Source organism: Notolepis coatsorum (assembly GCF_963971535.1).
Source record: "Notolepis coatsorum genome assembly, chromosome: 7".
Lineage (NCBI taxonomy): Eukaryota > Metazoa > Chordata > Actinopteri > Aulopiformes > Paralepididae > Notolepis > Notolepis coatsorum.
Genome location: NC_140171.1, coordinates 40,538,716 through 40,563,691, shown reverse-complemented (window position 1 = coordinate 40,563,691; position 24,976 = coordinate 40,538,716).

Sequence of the window (24,976 nt, the reverse complement as noted above, 5' to 3'; positions counted from 1 at the left end):
TTTTTCCGCAAGGTACTTTTTGACCTGTTACTATTTTTTCCATGACTTTTGAGATGGAGGTAAGAATAGAAACAGGGCGGTAGTTGCCTGTGTCTAATTTGCTGCCCTTTTTGTGCAGGGGGGTTACTCTCGCAATTTTGAAGTCTTTGGGTACGTGTCCCTGTTTTATGGAGATGTTTATTATGTGTGTGATGACTGGGGTGATGGCGGCTGCTGAGTCTCTGAGGAATTTGGAGGGGATATTGTCATGGCCAGTGGCCTTGTTAGGTTGGAGGGTGCTCAGTTTTTTGAGTACCTCAGCTGTTGTTACCATTTCTAGTTTGAAATCGTCTTTGCGGACCCCTAGGTTATTGTAGTAGGCTATGATGTGTTCTACCCCCAAATGCCCTGAGTGGAGGGTAGTTTATTTACCAGTGTTGTGGCTATGTTTGTGAAGAAAATGTTTAAGTAATTGGCCACATCCAGCTTGTCTGTGATGAGCGTGTTGTCCGTCTTTATGTTTATGTTTGAAAATCTGGTTTTACGTTTTTTACTGCAGCCTAGTTGATTATTGAGTAATTTCCAAAGTTCACAGGGTTTATTTTTGTTTTCCTGAGTTTTGTCATTGATGAAATTCTTTTTTGCAGTTTTGATCATGGAGTTTATGTAATTTCTTATTCTGTTTCTTTGCAGTTTGAGGACAGTCACGTAGGCTTGGAGTTCACTGCTCGTGCTTTTGGTAAGCTTTGACTGACTTTTACGAAACTCAGAGCATTTTTTGTCTCTGGTTTTCATAGCGGTCAATATTTCGGAGTGCATTTCGGCTCAGCAGGATTTTTTACCCTGGTGGTTCTTAGGGGGGCCATGTCGTTTAGTACTGTTGGTTTTGAAACCAAGTCATGTTTCTTCAACCAGTCTACCACTGAGCTCTTCCGACCAGTCCAGGCTCTCCAGTTCTAGGTTAAAAGCCTCGCTAGAGTAGGTTTTGATGTCTCTATATGTGACTGTTTTGTGACAGCTGGCCTTTTGTTTTAGCTTTTTGCGGGTACAGAATATCATATAATGATCGCTTAACCCGCATGCTATAACCCCTTTACTGGAGATCTTGGACTTGTCAGAGGTCAGAATGAGATCAATGGTAGTCTGTGTTGATTCACATACCCGGGTGGGTTGGGTGATTAGCTGGCTGAAGCCATGCAGATCACAAAACCTACTGAATGACCTGAAGACGGGTGCATATTCGTTGCATATCCGTGTTCCAGTCTCCAATAAGAATTGCTTCTACATCCTCAACTCCAGCTAAACACCCATCCAGTGTATCATAAAAGCCGGGAACCTCCGGATTACCAGACGACAGCTCTACCTCCCGAACCACTGTTGCCCTTGTTGTGCTTGTAAGTGTATATGGCTGATATCAGCTTACTTTGCTAAATGACATTCACACTGCCACTGATGTTGAAAAGGGGTGGGAAATACCCCATGAGACTCGCAAGTTGTTTGAAAATCGCCAGGCATATGTAGCTAAGCCTTCTGAAAACCACTGAGTCGTTTACCTTTTTGCTACACTCTACAAGCCCCACATGTCAAACTGCTACATTCAGTTGGGTGCACTTATCTCCCGGGTGCTGGCGGTTGCTGCACACATTTGAAAGGCTTGGAGGGGAGTAATACAGTAACGTTAGCGAATGTAAAGGTTTAGTGGTTTTCACAAGGGTATATAAGTACAAGTATAAGTCTTTATTTGTCATCAGATTAACACACACACACATGCAATGGGCGACCCACAGGAACACACACACACACACACACACACACACACACACACACACACACACACACACACACACACACACACACACACACACACACACACACACACACACGTCACACACATGCACTGAGTCGCTGACGAAATGTTCTCTGCACCTCCCATCCTCCTGTCGCCCTTCCCCCCAAGGGCAGCCGGGAGCAGACGAGGGCTGCGGCGAGCACGGCACCCGGGGACCAATCCAAGTGCTCCTGTCCGTCTTCATCAGGGACGCGACAGCGTTAGCGATCTGTTGTGCATGTTTTTCCATTACGTTTATTTTATCGGGAGGGGAAACCCTTGCGAGCACAGGGAGAACATGCAAACTCCACACAGAAAGGCCCGGGAGATACCCCACCTGGGTAACTGGCAACATGGCAACCTGGTCCCCAAGCGGGAATCGAACCCATGACCTTCTAGCTGTGAGGTGACAGTGTTTTTTTTTTTTGTTTTTGTTTTTTTTTATCTTTTTATTATAAAAATAATCAGTTTACATTTTATGCATTTTCTATATATACACACTATATTATTTAAATGTATTACTCACATTTCCCAGGCATAGCCCACCCCCTTCTTTTGCGCTTCCCTAAATCAACCAACAAAAACAGAACAAGCCACAAAGAAAACAGTGTTATATATACTTATTTCCTATACAACAAATCAAGCATAACCAAAAAAACCTCCCCTATCCCACCCAAACAAACCCACAAAAAAAAACCTATCCAAAACCAAACTCTACTTTACCTTTTCCAAACTTAACACATTTACCACTGTCAATGAACCATCTCTTAAATATCTCCTTACTCAGCAATTTCTCTGTCAACATAACATCCCTTTTCATTAAATTCAAAAAGATTGGCCATACTTCCACCTTTCTCTGCTCAGAAAAAGCAATTCGCCTTCTCAAGACAACCGCATACCTGGCATGACTCAATACATAATTGATGAGATTTCTCTCCTCCTTCTTTCCATCTAATGCACCAAACAAAAAATATCTCTTCCAATCTGTATATTTGATTATTCCCCAGCTCGCCCTCATGCCCTCTTTCAGCTCTGCATGGAAGCCCTGCAGGCCTTCACACTCAATGAACATGTGCATAAAACTTTCATCTCTTAATTTGCACACATCACATGTTCTACTTATCTGTGTATCTATATTTTCCACTACGTCTTTTTTAAATAATACTGCTACACCACATGATCGCTCTGTACCATGATTTACATATAATACATCAGTCCATTTTCTTTTCACATCATTCATTATATTTTCCGTCCACCACGTTTCCTGCAGCATCACTATATCTGTATAAAAAGTCGATATCACCTGCTCAATTTTAGTTTTGTTCCTCAATCCATTCACATTAAGCGATGTTACAGTGATGGCAGCGCACATGACGAAAAATATATTGATTATCCTATATATCATACCTTATCATACCTTCTGAATACACCTCCCTTTAGCACCTCTCTCCTCTCTTGATTTTCTTTTCAGTAGGTTGATAGCAGATGGGCTGGTGTCCATCTCCTCAGAGTCCTCTGATGCAGCCCCCACCTCTTCCCCGGTCCCTGGCAACCCCTCTGAGCCTCCTATAGACCCTTCCCTCTTCTTCCTCTCCTCCGCGCATGTAGACGTTCCCTCTGCCGCGTTCCTTTCGCCGCGCGCCTCCAGATGCGCTCTGCCGCCTCCTCGCCCGCCAGCGCTGCCTCCCCGTGTCCGCGGCCCAGACCCAGTAGCTCTTGTTTCGCCTGTAGATGCTCCGGATCCCAGCTGTCTCTCCATGGACTTCAGTGACCTCAGCAGTCCCGAATCAAAACCATCTATGTTTTCATTCAGGCCTGCGGTGTCCTCTCTCCCTCTCTGCCGCGCTGTCAGCTCCTTCTCCTCGTCATCTGCGTGCTGTGTGCTCAGGCCGTCACTCTCCTGTTCACTCTGATGCGCACTCAGCTCTGCGCTCTCCCCTGTCACCGTCTCCACTTGATCTCCATCTGGGGTCTGCGTGATCTCCTCCTCTTCCTCATCCTCCTCCGCTTCATCATCTCCTTCGTCTTCTTCCTCTCCTTCGTCTTCATCATCTGCTTCTGCCTCACCCTCGTCCTCTCCACCTGTTTTCTCCGTCTCAGTGGCTTCTCCTCCATCGTTTCCACTCTTCTTGGCAGCCCCACCGGTCTCACCTCTCGTACCCTGCTCCTCGTAGCGCTTCCAGGGCGTGCATGTACACTGCTCGTACTTTTCATCACATCCCCTGCACTTTCGTTCAGTGTCACACTCTCGAGCGTAGTGACCCTGCTGGGCACATTTGTGACATTTGAAGTCCGGGCAATCTCTCAGGACGTGACCAGGCTGAAGACACAGCCTACAAACTCGCACCTGCCTATTATGGATCACTCGAAAATGTTCCATCCCCTGTTGAGTCTCAAACCGGGTCGAATACGGCAGGGATTTGACATACTCAGTGAACTTCACTTTCACGAACCTTGTGCCGTCTATAATGTCTGTTCCAGGCCACGTCCTTCTCTTGATCTGCGTTACCGCCGCCACACCCCATAGCTTCAGTTTCTCGAGAATGTCCTCATCCGTTACGTATAAAGGCAGACCCAAAAAAGAGACGACAACCTCATCGTTCGACAGTTCTGTTGCCATTATTCTACTGTCCTTGATTTTAAATCCGTCCATCAGTTTCTCCTTCACCTTCTCATCCATCAACATGATTTCATACTTCTTGGGCGTCTTGTATCGACATCCAATGACAGTCCCACACTCCGACTTTATCGCCCTCAAAAGCTCCATCATTGTGACTCTATCAGGCCCCTCAATGTCCACCTCAACTGTTAATCTTAACTCATATTTTCTTTCATTCATTTCATCCGTCTGTCTCGGAATCCGCCCACCGTTCGAAATGTTTGTTGCCATGATTTCCCGTCCGAGCCTCGAGACAAACGTCAATTTCCCCCAAACAGCTAAAAGCCGTTGGGGGAAACTACACTATACAAAAAACAAAATAACACTCTACTACTTACTCTATACTCACTTTAACCAACTATCTCACTATCAAACTCAAAGCTTCCGCGCGCTGTCAAATTCAAACCGACCCGTCAAAAAGAGGGCGTGTTCTAGGCGACAGTGTTAACCACTACACCACCGTGCCGCCATATTACCTATGCCTAGCGACTTTCAAGTTTCATGGAATATATTTTCACCCCTTCTCAACATCAATGGCAGTGAGAAAAGCAGGCTGAGATCTGCCAAAACATACCATTTATACACATAGGGAATCTGTTAAAGACAAGGACACAACAGTGTGAACGAGTAAAAGGGAACAGCAGTGAATTGTTCCTTTAATGGCACTTTGATATCTCATGCCTTGTGTCCACTAGCCAGGGTTTAGCCATGCTGTGGCCTGTCTGGCACACAGTGAGCGTCTCCATTGTCTTAAAGTTCAAGTTTGTTTATTATTTGTTTAAAATATAGAATACTTTATGATGAAATGCTTGTTTCTGAATGAGCCCCCGAGAGTGTGCTACATACAGTAAAAGGAAAGTAAGTAAAAAAAGTTATTAAGTAAGTAAAAGTAAGTAAAGTCACTATACATACAATATACAATACAGAGTCAAATGAGTAACAGTGAGTTTTAAGTAAGTTTAAGTTTATTTGGATCCCCATTAGCCACAGCAGTGCTGGGGCTATTCTTCCTGGGGTCCATAACACGTAAAATACAGTTACAGACTTATACACTCACAACATTCACATGTCATACAGACAATTAAAACAACTAATACAGACAATTAAAACAACAGGTATAATGCAGAGGTACAACACTTAGGGTAGGGTGCAAATGAGGTATGAATGTAGTGCAAATCTCTTTAATAATAGATACATATAAAGTGTGTTAAAGTGTCTAAAGTGAGTAAAGTGAGTGGTAAGGTGAGTGTTTGTTTAAAGTGAGTGTGTACATGTGGATGTGTGTGCAGTGTGTGTAGATGATGGGTTGTTACATAGTGTCATTGTCATTGAGCATCCTGATGGCCTGGGGATAGAAGCTCCTTCTGAGTCTATCTGTACTGGCCATGAGACTCCGGTAGCGCTTGCCTGACCTCAGCAGCTCAAAGAGGAAGTTGTTTGGGTCACTAGAGTCTTTGATTATTATCTTAGCCTTGGCCCTGCAACGCTTGTTATTTACATTTACATTTACATTTTAGTCATTTAGCTGATGCTTTTATCCAAAGCGACTTACAAGTTCTGTACGACAGGTCATCAGGAAGGGTACAACTCTATCAGCTGAGTAACAATATTCATCAAAGTGTTGCGTGTTACAGTGTAGGTTAGTTTATTAGGACAAGTGCATGACAGTAAGGTTAGTTAGGGTTAGATATTTTTTTAAATTTTTTAAATTATTATTTCAGATAATGGTTGAAGAAGTGCGTCTTTAGTCGACGGCGAAAGATTGGACGGGATTCGGCTGTCCTAACTGGGGTGGGTAGTTCATTCCACCATTGTGGGGCAAGGACTGAGAATAGGCGGCTTCTCTTTGATGACCCTCCCGGAGCTTGGATAGGAGTAGGTCTGAGGCGGCCAGAAGATGCAGAGCGTAGGGGTCTTGAGGGTGTGTAGTTAGAGACAATTGACCGGAGGTAGGCGGGAGCGGTTCCCTTTGCCGCACGGTATGCTAGGTCGAGGGCCTTGAAGCGGATACGTGCAGCAATGGGGAGCCAGTGCAGGTCCCTAAGAAGTGGGGTGACATGGGCCGACTTCGGTAGGTTTGAGATCAGGCGGGCCGCTGCGTTTTGAATGAGTTGAAGAGGCTTGGTGGCAGTGGCCGGGAGGCCAGCTAGCAGTGCGTTGCAGTAGTCGAGGCGGGAGATGACTGTTGATTGGACGAGGAGTTGGGTGGCTTCTTCTTCTTTCTTTTGGATCCTTCTGACGTTGCTCAGGAGGAATCTGCAGGTTCTAGTTGTCGCTGCGATGTGAGCAGAGAAGTTCAACTGGTCGTCGAGGACAACACCAAGGTTTTTGGCGGTCGGGGACGCGGTCACAGCTGCATTCTCGACTGTGACTGAGGTCGGTCAGGGGGAAGGATTTGGCCGGCAGGTGGAGCAATTCTGTTTTGCTTAGGTTCAGTTTGAGGTGGTTCGTCGTCATCCAGGCGGAGATGTCGGACAGACAGGCCGAGATCCGCTCAGAGACATGGATATCTGAGGGAGGGAAGGAGAGGAAGAGTTGAGTATCATCGGCGATACGAGAACGCATGAGATGTGATAATGTTACCCAGAGATTTAGTGTAGAGGGAGAAGAGAAGGGGTCCAAGGACCAAGCCCTGGGGGCACAGGGCCTCGCAGGAAGGGGGGCCTCGCACAAAAAAAAATAAAAAGAAATTAAAAAAAAATATTTTTTATTTATAATTTTTTAAATTTTTTGCGAGGCCCCCCTTCCCGCGAGGCCCTTTTTCATCACAGACCTAAAATCTAGTTTTGCTTATATGCTTATATATTTCACATTAGACACGTTCCTGGCTCTGAGGCTCTGCAGGCAGCAGAATTGGTTTCAATGAGGGGAGGGGTTACAGCCAGGTAAGGTAGCGTCTGTTGAGTTCATTGTGTCTGTGTGTGTGCCGGGTGGGGGGGGGGGGGGGGGGGGCGTGAACCGACTCATTGCCAGACGTGAGCGTTTCGACTCACGCTCACGGCAATGAATCGGCTCTTATGAACGAGTCGCTCATGACCGACCCATCACTAGCGTCTGACTATTTCGCGCGTGCAGCATTGGAGCCTAGGTTATGCCAGCCAAGATGAAGAGGACATCGTTCGGCAGATGGACTGAAGATGAAAGTTGTTGCATGTTAGACAGTTCAGTCAGGCTAGCCATCCCGGCTAAAGACAGGGACAGCTAGTTAGCTTTAGCTACGTTATAATATTAAGTGTGGTTCAGTCGGGATATAGCCATGATGATGTCGGCTAGTAGCTAGCTTAGCTAAAGGCTAACTAGCGTTAGCTAACCTAGAGACAGCGCGTGCAGCATTGTTATGCCAAGATGAAGAGGATGGTCGTTCGGCAGATGAACTTCGTCAACTCCACGCGGTTGTCTCCATCCTCTTGGACGTTTGGTGAGTTTTTAATGCACTCTATTCTATTCCCGCCGTGGATATCTCTCTCTCTCTCTCTCTCTCTCTGGAGCCAAACTGGCCGACTAGCTGTTGTAGTACTAGTAGCTAACAGTGTGTGGCCTGGTGTCAGCACCTGTATTGCTTTTCTCATGTTGTACAGTGTTTCAGTGGTAGCCGCATAGCTTGCTTCTGCGTTAGCTAATGGTTAGCGATAGCCGGGTTGAGCTAACTGTTAGCCAGTTAGCTGTTTAGCTACGACGTTAGCTGCCGGCTGCGCTCGGCTGGGAACGTTAGTTTGATGCTATCAGTTAGCCTAGAGTTAGCTGTTAGCTTGTGCTACGACCATTGACATTAGCCGTGAGAATAGCAGGGGGTTCTGGCACTCTGACTACGACATCATCTTTGACAGAAGATGTAGTCGGGCCTGCACCATGACAAGGCCCCGGCCATAGCTTCTTTTTGTCCCGCCAGCGAGAGGCCTTTCGTCAACGTGGAGACCTGTGTTGCAACCTTTCGCCCTGCGTTCCTCGTGCAGGTAAGATGTCATGACATTACCCCACTCTTCCTTCCTTCCCCTCCCGAATGTTTTGTTAATAACGATGTTTTTTTCCAGGCAAAACATATGTTACTTCACAACATTTGGAGATACGACATGTGCTTTGTGTGAATTGTTTTGGTCGTTTGTGTAGCTTGGGTAGCGTTGGGCCGTTGGCCAAAGCTGTGTGTGGCCTGGTGTCAGTACCTGGCTAGCCTATTTAGCTGAATGCTGTTTAGCTGTTTTCTCTGGTATAGACCCTCTTCTCTTTGGATTTAAGTGTTGATCTTTGTCCTTTTGGATCTATGTATATTCATGTTGCCTTTGTGAAGTTATCTTTTCCTTCTGTTTTGTTCTTCCATTAAAAGTTGAATATCCTTTTAGGGGCTCATCTTTGCTTATCTCTCTCATACATGCTCTCTCTCTAACACACACACACACAACAAACACACATGCTCTCTCTCTCTCTTTCTAACACACACAGTCTGCCTATGGCTGCCTTTCTCGATGGCTAGGCTGTGCTCGCTGAGTCTGTACCTAGTCAAGGATCTTCAGTCACAGTGCTCAGGTATTCTGCCACTGTGTACTCTCTGTTTAGGGCCAAATAGCATTTCAATTTCTTTCCAATGTGTGTCTCTCTCTCTCTCTCTCTCTCTCTCTCTCTCTCTCTCTCTCTCTCTCTCTCTCTCTCTCTCTCTCTCTCTCTCTCTCTCTCTCTCTCTCTCTCTGTACACTGTATATTGACTGTAGAACGGGAGCTCTCTCTCGCTCTCTCTCTTGCTATATGTTGACTGTATCATGCCCAGCCTCGGGCAGCGCTATTATTTAAGAATATGTTGACTGTATGAAAAAAATATATATATATATATATATATTTTTTTTTTACCTTGGGGGGGGGGGGGGGGGGCCTCGCGTTTAAATCTTGCACAGGGCCTCGCATTTCTCCCAGGCGGCCCTGCCTGGGGGACACCCGTTGTGGCAGACAGGGTCCCTCTCCATGACACTTGGTAGGAGCGGTCATTGAGGTATGATGTCAGCCATGTCAGCGCAGAGCCAGCCACTCCCATTCCTGCGAGGGACGCAAGGACGATCTGATGGTTGACTGTGTCGAAGGCTGCAGATAGGTCTAGGAGAATCAGGACAGAGGAGAGGCCTTTCACTTTTGCGAAGTGCCTCTGTGACCGCAATGAGGGCCATATCTGTGGAGTGACCAGTCCTAAATCCTGACTGGTTAGGGTCTAGGTAGGAGGTCATTCTGTAAGAGATAATCAGTGAGTTGGTTAGATACAGCACGTTCAAGTGTTTTAGAAAGGAAGGAGAGAAGAGAGACGGGACGATAGTTGCCTATGACGGTGGGGTTCAACGTTGGTGTTTTGGGAGGGTAACTGATCCAGCTGGCATGTAGTGGGATGGTTCGACATTACCAGTTTCAGGGTCTCGGCGTCTGTAATGGGAGAGAAAGATGACAGAGTGAAGGATGAGGTTCTCTATTCAGTATTTGGAATGGGTGGGGGTTGGGAGAATGAGCTGTGGATGTTCTCCACTTTTTCCTCAAAGAAGATCGCAAAGTCTTCGGCAGAGAGATTTGATTTGATTTGTGTACAGCGAGTAGAGTAGGGGCCTCAGAACACAGCCCTGGGGGGCCCCTGTGTTGAGAGTGATGGGTGAGGAGGTGCAGTTGCCTGCTCTCACCACCTGGGGTCTTCCTGTCAGGAGGTCCAAGACCCACTGGCAGAGGTCATAGTTCAAGCCCAGGTCCCTGAGCTTGGCTACGAGTTTGGAGGGGACTATGGTATTGAACTCTACGGGCAGGGAAGCTCCCAATTTCCTTTAATATTTATCAAAAGTCCAGTTTTAACCTACTTTCTAAAACAAGTCACAAACAAGCAAAACAGCTGTCTCTTTCTTTAATGACTTTCCGTCAGCACAAACAGGTGACACATGATGTCTGAACAGGTCACATGGTTAGTCTACACGTCTAATCATATGAGCAACTGAACAGGTCATATATACACTAAATGGCAATGGACGGTAGGTCATGCATGAAAAACTGAAACAGGTCAACACCCCCAGACCAGTGGAGGCTGCTGACCAAATTTTTAGGTGAAGCACAAATTATTATATTATATATTAAATTATATTTTGTAAACATCCCCAACACTGCAACACCCCCATTCCTCCCAGGTGTCAGGCTCCTCATTCGCTTCCATTCGTTTTGGGGACCATGTTTAAATATCATCCTTCTGAATTATAAACAAACTATACTGCTGTGACGATTTCAATAAAACAGACTATTCTGAGTCAATGGTATGCAGTGGCGTTGCGCAATATGTCGGGCCCCCCCCGCAGGGCAGACCACTCCCCTAAATCAAACCAAGCAGACCATGTACAGTATACAGTGGCTCGGCGGCCCGATCAAACCAAGCAGACCATGTACAGTATACAGTGGCTCGGCGGCCCCTGATTAAACCAAGCAGACCATGTACAGTATACAGTGGCTCGGCGGCCCGATCAAACCAAGCAGACCATGTACAGTATACAGTGGCTCGGCGGCCCCTGATCAAACCAAGCAGACCATGTACAGTATACAGTGGCTCGGCGGCCCGATCAAACCAAGCAGACCATGTACAGTATACAGTGGCTCGGCGGCCCCCGATCAAACCAAGCAGACCATGTACAGTATACAGTAGCTCGGCGGCCCCTGATTAAACCAAGCAGACCATGTACAGTATACAGTGGCTCGGCGGCCCGATCAAACCAAGCAGACCATGTACAGTATGGCTCGGGCCCATCAAAAAATAACACAGTATGCTATGACTGGCCCCTGTAAATGTCCTAACACAACCCCCTCAATGTACAGTAAATGACCAAGTATGGTTTTGTCAATATTCCAATGTACAGTTTTGTTTGTACAGTTGTACAGTGTATGTCCCCCACCCCCACCTCCAATGTACAGTCCCCCCCCCCCCCCCCCCTACCCAACCTCCTCCAATGTACAGTTTCTACGTCAAATGTATATACTCCCTTTTCTGGACTCTTTTTATATCACAAACAGTACTGTATTTGCAAGTCTGGTATGTCATAAATGTATAGATGTAGCAGTACTGTCTATCTGTATGTCATGTATGTCATATATGTTACTATGAATTGAAAATGGGGGACCCTGATGTAAACAAGACGAAAGTCTTTCTCTGGTCTGCATCCCCTTAACAATTGTATGTATTGAGCTGTACTGTACTGTACCCATTCTGCAATCTGTTAATAAAGTTTTACAATTAAATTCAATTCAATTCACGGCAGAACATATAGTTTGGCTCCACACACACACACACACAGCGGCATCACTTATGAACGGTTATTCGGTTACTCACCATTGTTGCAGCTGACGCGCCTTGCTCCAAATGTGTAGACAATAGACAGACAGTGAAAACAAAGTTCTCCTCCAAGTCCTGTGGGTATTGTCTCCTCAACGTTTCTGCAGCTGAGCGAATTGCAGTTCTGCTCAATGAATGAATCCGAGAGGAATCCGAATTTCCCCTCTAACTAGTACTATATGCTTCATTGCGCCATTAATAAAGTTTTCAATCAATCAATCAAACAATGCCGTTTGTTTAGACATTCACAAGATTTGCATAACGTTACAACATAACGTTAGCTAGCAAGAACTGTGGAAACGTAACAAATAAAAGGCCAAATCAATCAAATAAACACCAAAATATATACTCTCGAAGAAAGTGCCAACACAGCCCAATGCCTGATGCTGCACGGCGGCAGTTTAAACAACAACATTATTATTGTCCCTTACCTTAGATGCGCCGCGCCTGCTGCATGCATCCCACAACGTCATCTTTTCCATTCATTCATTCCAGATAGGGCCATGGAGAGGCATTGTTGTTATTGATATCATCTTCATCAATGCCATCAGCCCTGTTTCGACATTCACAAGACTTGCATAACGTTACAACATAACGTTAGCTAGTAAGCAAGCTAGTCGACAATATCTCCTTCCTATTTATTATTTATTTAATCCTGGGTCAACCTGTGCAGCCATCTGCACAAATATTTACTGCAGGCATTGCTGCAATGCAGGCCTGCTCAGAGCTGTCAAATTTTGGCCATTTTTGAAGAAAAAATTATTCACTGGCATTTTTTTTTACAGAGGAAAACATTTATAAAAAAAAAGAATATATATATATATATATATATATATATATATATATATGTAAATTAATAATAATTATGAATTATGAGTGAATTTGTGTTTCACGTGTTGTCATAGAGAAACCTCCACTGCCCCAGACTCACAAATCAAATCAAATCAAATCAAATCTAATTTATTTGTAAGGCCCGACAACACACGTTAATGTCCCCATGGGCCGTACACGTCTTCTTTAAACAAGTCAAGAAGAAACATAACAATAAGTCAAGAACAGAACAAGAACACCATAAGGTCCAACAAATTTAAAATAAATGCAAATAAATGAAAGAATGCAAGCACTCCCAGACATACCCCACGCGAAGGTAAGGAAAAACTCACTAAAACCTAACAATAGGGAAAAATGCTCCACAGGCAGTGTGGAGGAGAGAAACCTTAGAAGGGCCATTCAAGGGGGGATCTCCCTTCTTAGATGTGAAACACAGATGAGTGCATGCAATAGCAACTGAACATTTTGAAAGATTAAAGATAGAGCTGATAGCGATAGCAACTGAATATTTTGAAAGATTAAAGATAGAGCTGATAGCGAATCTATTTGAGGCACAGGGGCGGCGCAAAGAGGGTCACGTCCTCCCCGTCTTAATCACGGGACATTCAACACTCCGGTCATTGCTCCGAGACAGCCGGAGACAGGGAGATAGGGGGCGGCGCAGAGAGGGTCGCAACCTCCCCGAAATCATCTCGGGACGTCCAGCACTCCGGTCACCACTACGAGACCGCCGGAGACAGGAGGGCACGCAGAGAGGGTCGCATCCTCCCGGCCTTCATCACGGGACGTCCGACACTCCGCTCAGCACTCCAGGACAGCAACTCACAGGGAGACAGGGAGACGGGACAGGCGTTAGACAGCTTGCGTGATTGTAGTGGGCGGACATAGCAATAGATACAAGTGGTGAGCATATTATGTGAATAGAGTAGATATATGAAGTAAGCATATTCTGTCCCGTACTTTGAATTTCTCAAAGTCCAGTCCCACCTTACTTCCTACGGTCAGGTATACGGTGTCCTACCCCAATCAATTAGTCTTTCAACAGGTCCACAAATAGGTCAACATCCCGACTCACCTTCTCCGCCCCATAGGTACGTTAGAGGTGTCGCATGACATGGTGTCCTGCTGCTTGCCATCCGTGGGAAAACCCAACTGAAACATACAGACAAAAAAATGGAATTAGCCCTTATAGAACAGAGTAGAATACTTTTTCAAAATCCAGTCCCCACCTAATTCGGGACTGTTGTTTGAACTATTTGCAGTACCCTTTTACCCTAATTTTATTTTGAAAATACTGCAGTTCGACCAGATAAAGTCCCAAAAACAAGTCACAAATAAGTAAGGTCAGCTGTCTCTCTCTTTAACAGAGCAGTGCCTTAAAAGGCTGTTACTTGAAACTAAGTATTTAGTACGCTCATAAGAACCCTGGAGATAGTCTGCCAAGCACAAAGTAATATATTAATTTAAAAGAACAATAGCTCTGAGACAGGTACTATGTCCTAGTTTAGATCTCTAATTTTAAATAAAAAAAACTAAATGTTTCAGAATTTCAACAGCTCACTGGATAATCAGGCTGGGTCTATGACCTCGAACATGTCCACAGAAAAATATACCGGAGGTGACAACCAGACGTTCTTTGTAGTGGTTCTCCCATCTTTAAAAAATGTATAGTTTTTCTCTGAGGATTTTGAGACAGGGAAAGATTTATGCTCCCCTGGAATGCTCTAACGCAATCACCAACATCTTTACTCCACTGGTGGTCAAACCATGGTAACCCATCAACTCGTCGCCATTCTGTTGTGGAATATTTCAAATGAGCCATGACAGTAAGCTGTAAGAATTTCAGATCGAGTCAGTTTGTATAAAAATATAGAACATAGTTTAGTTTTCTGCTTCCGCAGAGATCAGTTTATCATCAGACACACAAGGGTCTGACCAGAAAGTGACAAAGAACTCTGGTCAGAACTTAGATTAAATACATAACTGAAATGACGTACATTAGATACCAGATATGACAAGAAAGGTAAACAAATAATTGCCCTAGTGAGAATGAATAACAAGATTGGCTCTATAGTCTTGTTATGGCTAACACACTAGAGCTGGAGAATTATGCCATGGTCATATCTCCTCAACCTTGGTCGTTGTTAACGAGACACTGTCAGACTGTAGCCTAGTGTCTGGGCTGTAGCTAGTTGATCACATCAATTAGTCAAGCTGTACAGAGATTTAACACAGATGGACAATGGACATAACATTTCCCTCACATAACATACTCCATGTTGTGTTATATTGCTGGATACTTGAATCATTTGCCAGACAAATAAATGCAGGCTTTGGACAATGCACACATATGTTTTCATCTAAAAGTAAGTTAACAAATATGACTTAATACATTTTTTTTTTAAATTATATTATAAGATTATATAAATAAACGTATATTCAAAAATATATAATAATTGCCATTTTAAAATTACTTTTTAAAACTTTTAACTTTTTTCCTATGATTAAACCAGCATTTGTTTTGTGACTAGAGAAACACACAAAGGTATCAGAGTTCTGAGGTAAAAAGTGAAGGCATGTGTGTGCTTTTGTTTGTATATGAAGAATTATGTCCTCACAATTACCTTGTGTTTCTTACATACGCTAAGTTGCACATCCGTGACCCAGATCATCACGGTCTACCACTCCAAAAATACCCACCCACCCACACGCAAGCACGCATCCACCCCCCCAGACACACATCCAACCCACCCTCCCAGACACACACACACACACACACACACACACACACACACACACACACACACACACACACACACACACACACACACACACACACACACACACACACACACACACACACACACACACACACACACACACACACACACACACACACACACACACACACACACACACAGGCCTCATGTGGTCATCTCCATTCAAGGAGAGAGGCACTGTCAACTCATTCACCCATAAAGAAATACACACAGAGCCTTACCTTTTGTTCTTTCCTTCTACTCCACTGGCTCTGCTGATTTCATTATTGACACGGCACCAGTGTTTTCTCTCTCACCATACATCGTGAACACTGTGTTCTTTGAACTAGGGCAAGAAGGCAATGTAGATGTTTTGTTCTCGTGTGTGTGAGAGAGAAAGAGTGTTTGTGTGTATCCTGTTGTAGTCTAAATCTGGCATTATATTGTGTATGTGTGAGCGTGTGTGTGTGTGGGTGTGTGTCTGTTTGTGTGTGTTGTTCTAGGCCTCTTTAAAAAGGAGCATTATTGTTAGAGGGGAGATAGCGCCTGAGGAAGCAGAATTCACTCAGGAAGCATTTATACTGAGAGGAGATTAGTAAGGATATGAGTTGTTCAACACGCACACACACACACACACACACGCACGCACACGCACACACACACACACACACACACACACACACACACACACACACACACACACACACACACATACACACCTGAACAGAGTGAGAGGAGGGGGGGGGGGGGGGTAAGTAGGCAGTGTGTGATAGGGAGGCTACAACTCAGACGGGATGCAGACGAGAAACTGCACAAGAGCCATGAAAGATAGATGAATGGGAAGCCCTTCCTTCCGGAATGGTGGAGCGGTGGAGTGTTGGGAGGGAGAGGAAGACAACAGAGGAGTAATCACAGAGGAAGAGAGAGAGAGAGAAATGTTATTTATTCATCCTCTGAGTGGTTTCTCTGTGACCCCCCTCAGGGCACTTGTGTTTAAGCAAGGCTGGAGCTGCACACACACACACACACACACACACACACACACACACACACACACACACACACACACACACACACACACACACACACACACACACACACACACACACACACACACACACACACACACACACACACACACACACACACACACACACACACACACACACACACACACACACACACACACACACACACACACACACACACACACACACACACACACACACACACACACACACACACACACACACACACACACACACACACACACACACACACACACACACACACACACACACACACACACACACACACACACACACACACACACACACACACACACACACACACACACACACACACACACACACACACACACACACACACACACACACACACACACACACACACACACACACACACACACACACACACACACACACACACACACACACACACACACACACACACACACACACACACACACACACACACACACACACACACACACACACACACACACACACACACACACACACACACACACACGTGCGCGCGTATATGTAGTACTCTCAAGAATATGTGCATAATCTTGTGTAATTTTTGCAATTGTTTATATCTAATTATCATGATTAGAAGAATTGTGGTAAACTTCATGTTGCCAGCTACACACTAATATAATTAATTAAGTTCACATTGACTGTGAGATGGATAATTGGTTATACAGGAAGTTAAGCTTTTCGCCCTCTCACGCCAGAGGAGACTTGGAGTAGAACTGAGCAGGTTGTGTCTTCATTCCTCTTGATTACTACTCTATGCTTTCAGGGAGTGAATGATGACCGGCCGAAACGTGATTTGTGAAGGTACTCGATAGCCTCGGGACCGGTAACACGTACACAGGCATGAGCATATACGCACACATGCACCACCACACGAGCAAGCATGCATCTACAGGCTCATACACACACACACACACTGTACAGTTCACAGGTTCAAGAGGATGCATTTAACGTGAAATGATCACATTTGATTTGCCTCGTAGGGTCAAGCCTGGACTAGCCAAAACATGCTAGTAAGGGTCCTCATTCTCGAACATGTTCATAAGTACCTTTGTAAATATCTTGGTAAAACATTTGGTACTAACACATTTGCAAAAATCCTTCTCCGGATTCCTGAACGTGTGAAAGGGTCTCCGTAAGTGTCAAAATAAAAATCTTCGCAGCTGGGTTCCCATGAATGAAATACGTCACTCAGTCTTAACCTCTTAAGCCCGAGCGGTCCGGTACCGGTATGAGATTGATATCATGCCATAAATCCATCAATACAAAACGTATTAATTAATGTTGCTTTTCTTTTTCAAATGTAGCCAAGAGTAAAGACCCTAACCCTGTCAAAACAGCAGTCAAAGTGTATATTTTCAGCACTACGTTTGTTTACCAGTGTTAGTGAAATATGAGTTAATAGAAATATCAGCGCATCGAGTCAGAAAAAGGCGTTTATTGATGCGAGGACTTGGTGCAACCTAACTTGAGTGTAGTGTTTTGAGAGAAGAGACCCAGGGTTTTTGAATTTCAAAAAACTACACTTCCCAGCTCACGCCAGCCCCTGTCAATCATCTGACTTCTAGCGTGAAGATTCATAGATGTCCCTAGATACCAAGAACATGCAAATGGACCTTGTAGAAGTGGAGCAATCTTCCATTTATGTGGTATGTATTTTTTGGCAAATGTTCTGAAAATATGGCAAGGGCTTAAAGGCTGACAGTGCAAAACTTGCAAACAAATTTTATCATAATATAAGCTCCTCTTCTTTTAGCACTAAGTCTCGTGGAGTAGCCATAGTGGCTAAGCAAAAGTTGAATATTAAATTATTAGACGTGTGGTCTGATGCAGAAGGTTGAATTACTATTGCGAAGATGGAATTCAATACACTAACAGGAAAATTGCTCTTATAGCCGATTATGCCCCTAATGTGTATGACGCGCACTTTTATACTGCACTCACTACAGAGATGTTGAAACTACCTGAGTACTCATTTATAGTGGGTGCTGATTTCAATGCCATTTGGGATCCATTGATTGATAAATCTGGTGATGCTGAAACCCACGATCAGAAGCAAGCTACCGCGGCCCTACGTGACTGGTCTAAAGACACAGGGGTTACTGATATGTTAGGGCGGGCCATACTTTTTTTTTTTTTGGAAAATCAATCGAGTGGGGTGTCTAAAATACGTGTTTTTTTGTGGGGAATTCAAATATGGGATTATTTTTCTAATCGGATAACTCCTACCTACATTGTTTTGGATTTCAAAATGGCCGATTTGACCATTTTTCACCCCTTGGCCATACATGGATGCCAACATGAATCTGAAGGAAATCCTAACATGCAAGGTGTCTAAATGATGTGTTTCTTAATGGGGAATTCAAATATGAGTTCATTTTTGGGATAGGATAACTCTAACCTACATAATTTTGGATTTCAAAATGGCCGATTTGACCATTTTTCACCCCTTGGCCATACATGGATGATAACATGAATCTGAAGGAATTCCTAACATGCAATATGTCTAAATGATGTGTTTCTTAATGGGGAATTCAAATATGAGGTCATTTTTGGGATAGGATAAATATAACCTGCATAATCTTGGATTTCAAAATGGCTGATTTTACCATTTGAACCCATTGGTATTGTATTACAAAATTGCAAAGATAAAAATATATGGGAAATCATTTATAATGACAAAGCCATCAAATTTATTAACAAGTGAACTGTATATAACTGGATACAACTCCAAAGATCAATAATAATAATACTAACAATAATAAATTGTATTTGTAATGCACACAAACACCTAAGTGCTAAATCTCGATTTCCTGACTTCTTGAACTTTGCCAGGTTCCAATATCTTGATTGGACTCATTCTTGGATGGCAAGATCTCCTACTGTACTGCTTTAGCCACCAACCTACAAACACAAACTTAAAGTCAACGTCAGCCATAAATAGGTGAGCTCTTTCCAGAACTACTCAGCAGAAACCTCTGTAACCATTTTAACAAACGTCTCAATGTAGCCTATTGAGAAAATCCATGGGGCTCCATCAATCATCTATCTTCTTAAATTTGATCAGGTTGCACAAGTCCTGCTTGGATTCATTCTTGGACATCAGCCTCCTGCTGGTCTCCTGAGCCCTGATCCCTCCATCCCTTTTTTCTTGTGAAAAGTACTTAGCAGAGGCCTCAGTCACCATTTTAACAACCCTCTCGATGCTTTGTGTGTGGCAAGGCCAGTCGAGAACCTCCATGGGGGTGTTGATGAAGTTCTTCACCTCGGAGGTGCTTAGGGAGCAGGTGAGAGGTGGCTCTGACACATCTTCTGACCAGCTGATTAAGCCACCAATGCTGGAAGCGTCACTATTGATGTGAGGTGTTCTTCTGATCCTGACACAGGAGTCTCCCAGCTGAGTGTCTGGATCCCCCTCTCCCCTGATGGCCAGGATTCTCTCCACCCCCTCAATTCTCTCTTTTTGATCCTCAGAGCACAGCAGTGTTTGGAGGATGGCTTCACTGTGGGCATACCAAGCAGATCTTCTCACAGTTGGCATCACAACATCCAGCACCTCCTTCCTCTGAGACTTGAGGCAGTCCAGCTGAAACAGGATGTGCCTAGGCCCTTCGATCCAGGAGTGCTTGACCTTCATGTTGAACCAACATGGATAATACACTCCAATGATGAATTCCACAATGCATTGTAGATTATTCAGGTTCTTTCTTTTAAGTTGATGCTTTGACACCCAGAGCCTGAGGAGTCTGTTTGCTGTGGTGAGCCAGCGGCTGTGGTTTACCGGTCCAATCTCCAGCAGAGCCAGCCTTGCAGAAAGCACTCCATCCCTGATTGCACAGACCAGCTTATAGCCATAGTGTTGATCAGTTGAGAGATCTTGAATGATCTTCTCAGGCAGCTTGATCAGCGGAGGGCCAAGAAAGATCCTGGTGAAGTTAGGATTGATCTCCAAGTCTGTAACAGAATCAAGGAGCTGTCCTATTGGCCCAGACAATTTGTTGTCTGACAGAGTAGCCCCATCAACTTCAACAATGAGACGGCGCAGTGGAAGTTCACCAGTGTGCAGGTTGCACACCAACCAGACCAGCTTTCTCCCCAGGTGCAGCTCCAGCTTCCGCATTACACCTGCCTTCACTCCAGTGTTGACATTGGTCGAGTCTCCTCCAATGGCCCACAAGGTCTTATCAGAACCTCTCTCTTTCAGCCAGGCAAACAGGACCTTAGCAATCTTCTCTGCATGGGACTCCTCTTTAGTTGCTTTCTCTGGTGTAAAGTGGAACAGATAGTTGCTGCCAGGCTCACTAGCAACACTATAGTGTTCTTCCTTGATCTTTGCAGGAAAAGATTGGTCACTGCCCTCAGCTTCCATCATCACATTGGTCATGTCAATCCGCCCATCAAAGAGGATACAGGAGATCCTCCTCCCTGCACTTCTCCTCAAACTCTTCCCCCAGCTCTTGCATCAACTTTTCTTGTGCTCTCTTAACCTTGTTCTTATCAATCACTTTACTTGTGTCATCTTCTAAGATGAGTCCTGCATCAATCAGAGCTGCAGTTGCTATAGCTGCAGTTGGCCTTAGACCTATGCCATACCTTACACTAGCAAGGGCGATGTTTGGAATCTCATCATAATTTTTCCGTAGCTTTGCTGAAGCTGCAGGGTCAGTTTCAGGAATGAGCTCAACTTCAGGGACTGTAAGGAAGCTCTCAACATCCTTCCTGGCAACCTTGTCTGCTGCTGCAAAGCTTTCTTCTTTGCCCCTTCTCCTTTTCTCTGCCTTCTTTTCCATCCCCTCCCTTTCCAATGTTTTCACCTGTCTCTTGTGCTCAGGCAGATCAGCTCCAGCCATTTGGTGTGGTCCTTTACTTCCAACCTTTTCCCTCTGTCCCTTGATGTAGGCAATATCTTTCACAGGAATCTTTTTGTCTTTGCTGCAGCAACAGTTAATGTGGGCTTGCATCACACAACCCTCACAACCTGCCTCCTCACAACTAGTAATCTGGCACTTGCAAGTTAAAATATCAAATAACTTGTCCAACTTGACAATTAAACTCTCAAGTTTGCTTCTCCCAAGATAAAAGCTCACTGCCTGGTTCCACATCTCCTTGAGCTTGGTCACGATGGTCACCTTTTTATTGACAACAGGTGACTTGAAAAGAGCATTAGCTTTCTTCCACTGACAAATCAGACCGGAGTAGATGTCACTCATTAGCTAGTCCATTGGATAGTTCCTCCTGTCATCTTCACTTTGCTCCCTCAAGTAGATGCCATACCTCAGGATATCCCTCACAGTTGGCAGGTCAGACACCAACAGCTCTCGCCCAGTGCCAACAAGATTATTTAAATGAGAAAAGGATTGTGTCCTTGTTCTGACGTGAGACATTTTCAACCTAAAATAAAAAAAGAAGATATATTATATTCTCTTCACAAGTCCTTATTTTCCTTCACATGTAGCTCCTAGCTAGCTAGCTAGTTCTAGCTAGCTAGCTAGTTCAAGCTAGCGATGCACCACATAAATTATTCTAACACAAATAATATACAACAAGGTAATTTACATCTATGGGCCTACACATAGCAACATTTACGACCCCAAACGTACCTTATTGGCTGCATGCAATACGAGAGGAAATTATGGACTGTAGCAGATTCTTCCTCTTCTTCTACTTCTTGCTTCTTCTTCCACTTATATAGGGACGTGAGCGGTTCTAGAATGTTCAGCTATGACATCATCACGAACGTTCCAGAATGTTGTGGCAGAGCTAATGTTCTAGCCTGTTCTAGCCGGTTCTATTATGACATCACTTAAATGGTCAAATCAGCCATTTTGAAATCCAAAATTATGCAGGTTAGAGTTATCCTATCCCAAAAATGAAATCATATTTGAATTCCCCATTAAGAAACGCATCATTTAGACACCTTGCATGTTAGGATTTCCTTCAGCTTCATGTTGGCATCCATGTATGGCCAAGGGGTGAAAAATGGTAAAATCGGCCATTTTGAAATCCAAAAAAAATGTAGGTAGGAGTTATCCGATTAGAGAAATAATCCCATATTTGAATTCCCCACAAAAAAAACACGTATTTTAGACACCCCACTCGATTGATTTTCCAAAAAAAAAAAAGTATGGCCCGCCCTACTGATATGTGGCGGTTACTCAACCCAACCGCGCGAGACTACTCTTTTTTCTCCGCGAGACATAAAACTTTTTCCAGAATTGATTACGTTTTTTCCTACCCTAGGCTATTCGATAGCTTTGACGTTGACTTGAGGCCCATTGCACTGTCAGACCACAAATACATTCTCCTTAAGGGTTCACTCAGTAAAATGACGTCCCGTGCCCCTAGATGGCGCTTTAACTCAACGCTGCTGAAGAACGAGGAATTTAACCTACAATTTAAGGAGAAGCTCATTGAATTCTTGCAGTTTAATGCTGGATCGGTACAGGACCCCAGAACTTTGTGGAATTCGGTTAAGGGGTTTATTAGAAGTAACACCACTCTATTTGCATCCAATCTCCGCAAGGGTCGTCTCTCCAAGTTAGTAGAATTGGAAGAGTTTCATAAAACAATGATGTCTTCTATGCAGCACAGATACTCTAGCCGACTGGAGCTCCAAATTAAAATGGTGAAAAAGGAGATTAACTCCATTTTAACAGTCTGAATTTCAAATGCACAGAACAAGACAACACTACTACTTTCATGGCTCTAAGACCTAGTCACCTACTGGCTATGAAGATACGGGCCAGTGAACAATTTGCAGATATCCCTGCCATTAAGAACCAACAGGGGGAGATAACCACCAACCCCAACAAAATCAACGATATATTTCGCTTGTTTTATTCCAACCTGTATGAGTCAGAAGTGCAGTGGCGAATCCTTATGGAAGCCAACGGAAGCCATGCCTCCCTATTAAAATATGAATTAATATCAAATATGAAAAAAAAAAATATATATATATAATTTTTTTTAATATAGTTTACATTCTTTTTCATCTGTGTTATAATTTTTTTTTTTTTTTTTTTTTTTAATGTCTCCCTCTTCTCCTTCTCACTCCCTCTAACACACTGTCAGACTCACTGTGCTCACTGCAGCTATAGAGGAGAGGAGGCAGGGGGTAGGTCTCTTTCTCCAGCCTCAACCATGTGATTCATGTATCCAAATCCGATCCTAGCCAATCAGATTCGAGCTGACTGCCACACCCTAAAAGTTTAAAACGGGGCTGTGAGAAGAATCCTGAGTGTGGCCTCCCCTCTGCACACCTCCCCTCTGCACTCTGAACATTGTATTAACCTGTGACTGCTCCCACGGGCCGAATATTGCCCCGATCCTCGCGAGATTAAATCCACGGGTACCTCTCGGCGTGCCGAAGCTTTTCCTAAATCACTTCCATCATCGAAAACGAGGAGAAAAGGTCGGCTTGCGACCCTGAAAATGTTGTGTGATTTAAAAAACGCTGTATTAAGTGAGCCTATTATGGGATCCACGCGAGCTTTCTATCGTGGAAACATCTGGGCATCCCGCAACTTTTACTCATTCACATGTAGCCCCGAAAATGCTTAGAAAAGGAAAACCGAAAGCGTGGAATAAACTCACCGAAACGGAAAAGTGTCCCACGGGCGCGCCGTGATTCCGATCCGAGTGAAAATATTCACGGCCATAAAGGAGACCGTGGGACACCTTTTGGTCTGCATCTCCTTATACAATTGTGTGTATTGAGCCGTACTGTATTGTACCCATTCTACAATCTGTTAAATAAATAAAAAGAAAGTTTGACTGGCCGCCGAGCCGCTGCAATTGTAGTTTACCACCACCGGTATGACTGTGTATGAACGAATAATGGACTCTGTAAGTGCTCTGGGGTCTCTGGGGTGTCACGAAGAGCGCTATATAAATCCAATCCATTATTATTATTATTATTATACTGTAGTGTACATGGTGACTGCTTGACTTAAAAAAAAGAAAAAAAAAAAAATATTAATACAAATATTTAATAATTTTTTTTTAATAAATATTTTTTGGCTTCCCCTGTTATTTTACCCACGCGACGCCACTGCAGAAGTGGTCTATGTTCACACCAAGCTGGAGGACTATCTTAGTCAAATTAACTTACCACAAATCTCAGAGGATGACGCTAAACGGTTAGCTGAACCTATCACACTAGAGGAGCTCAGGGAAGCAATTGCTGATATGCAGCGGGGCAAGGCTCCTGGTTGGGACGGCATTCCACCGGAACTCTATACTGCGTTCTGGGATGTACTCGGTCCCTTATTACTTTCAATGATTTTACACTCAGTCGAAGAGGGCAATTTTTCCAGGGATGTTAATATGGCACTTATATCTGTTCTACTCAAGAAAGATAAGGATCCCACCGAATGTGGCAGCTATAGACCCTTAAGTCTCCTCAGAGCCGATCTCAAGCTATATGCTAAGGTGCTAGCCATCCGACTTCAAAAGCATATGACATCTCTGGTTAACCCCAATCAGACTGGCTTTATAAGAGGCCGGCTGGTCACGGATAATATCAGACGGTTA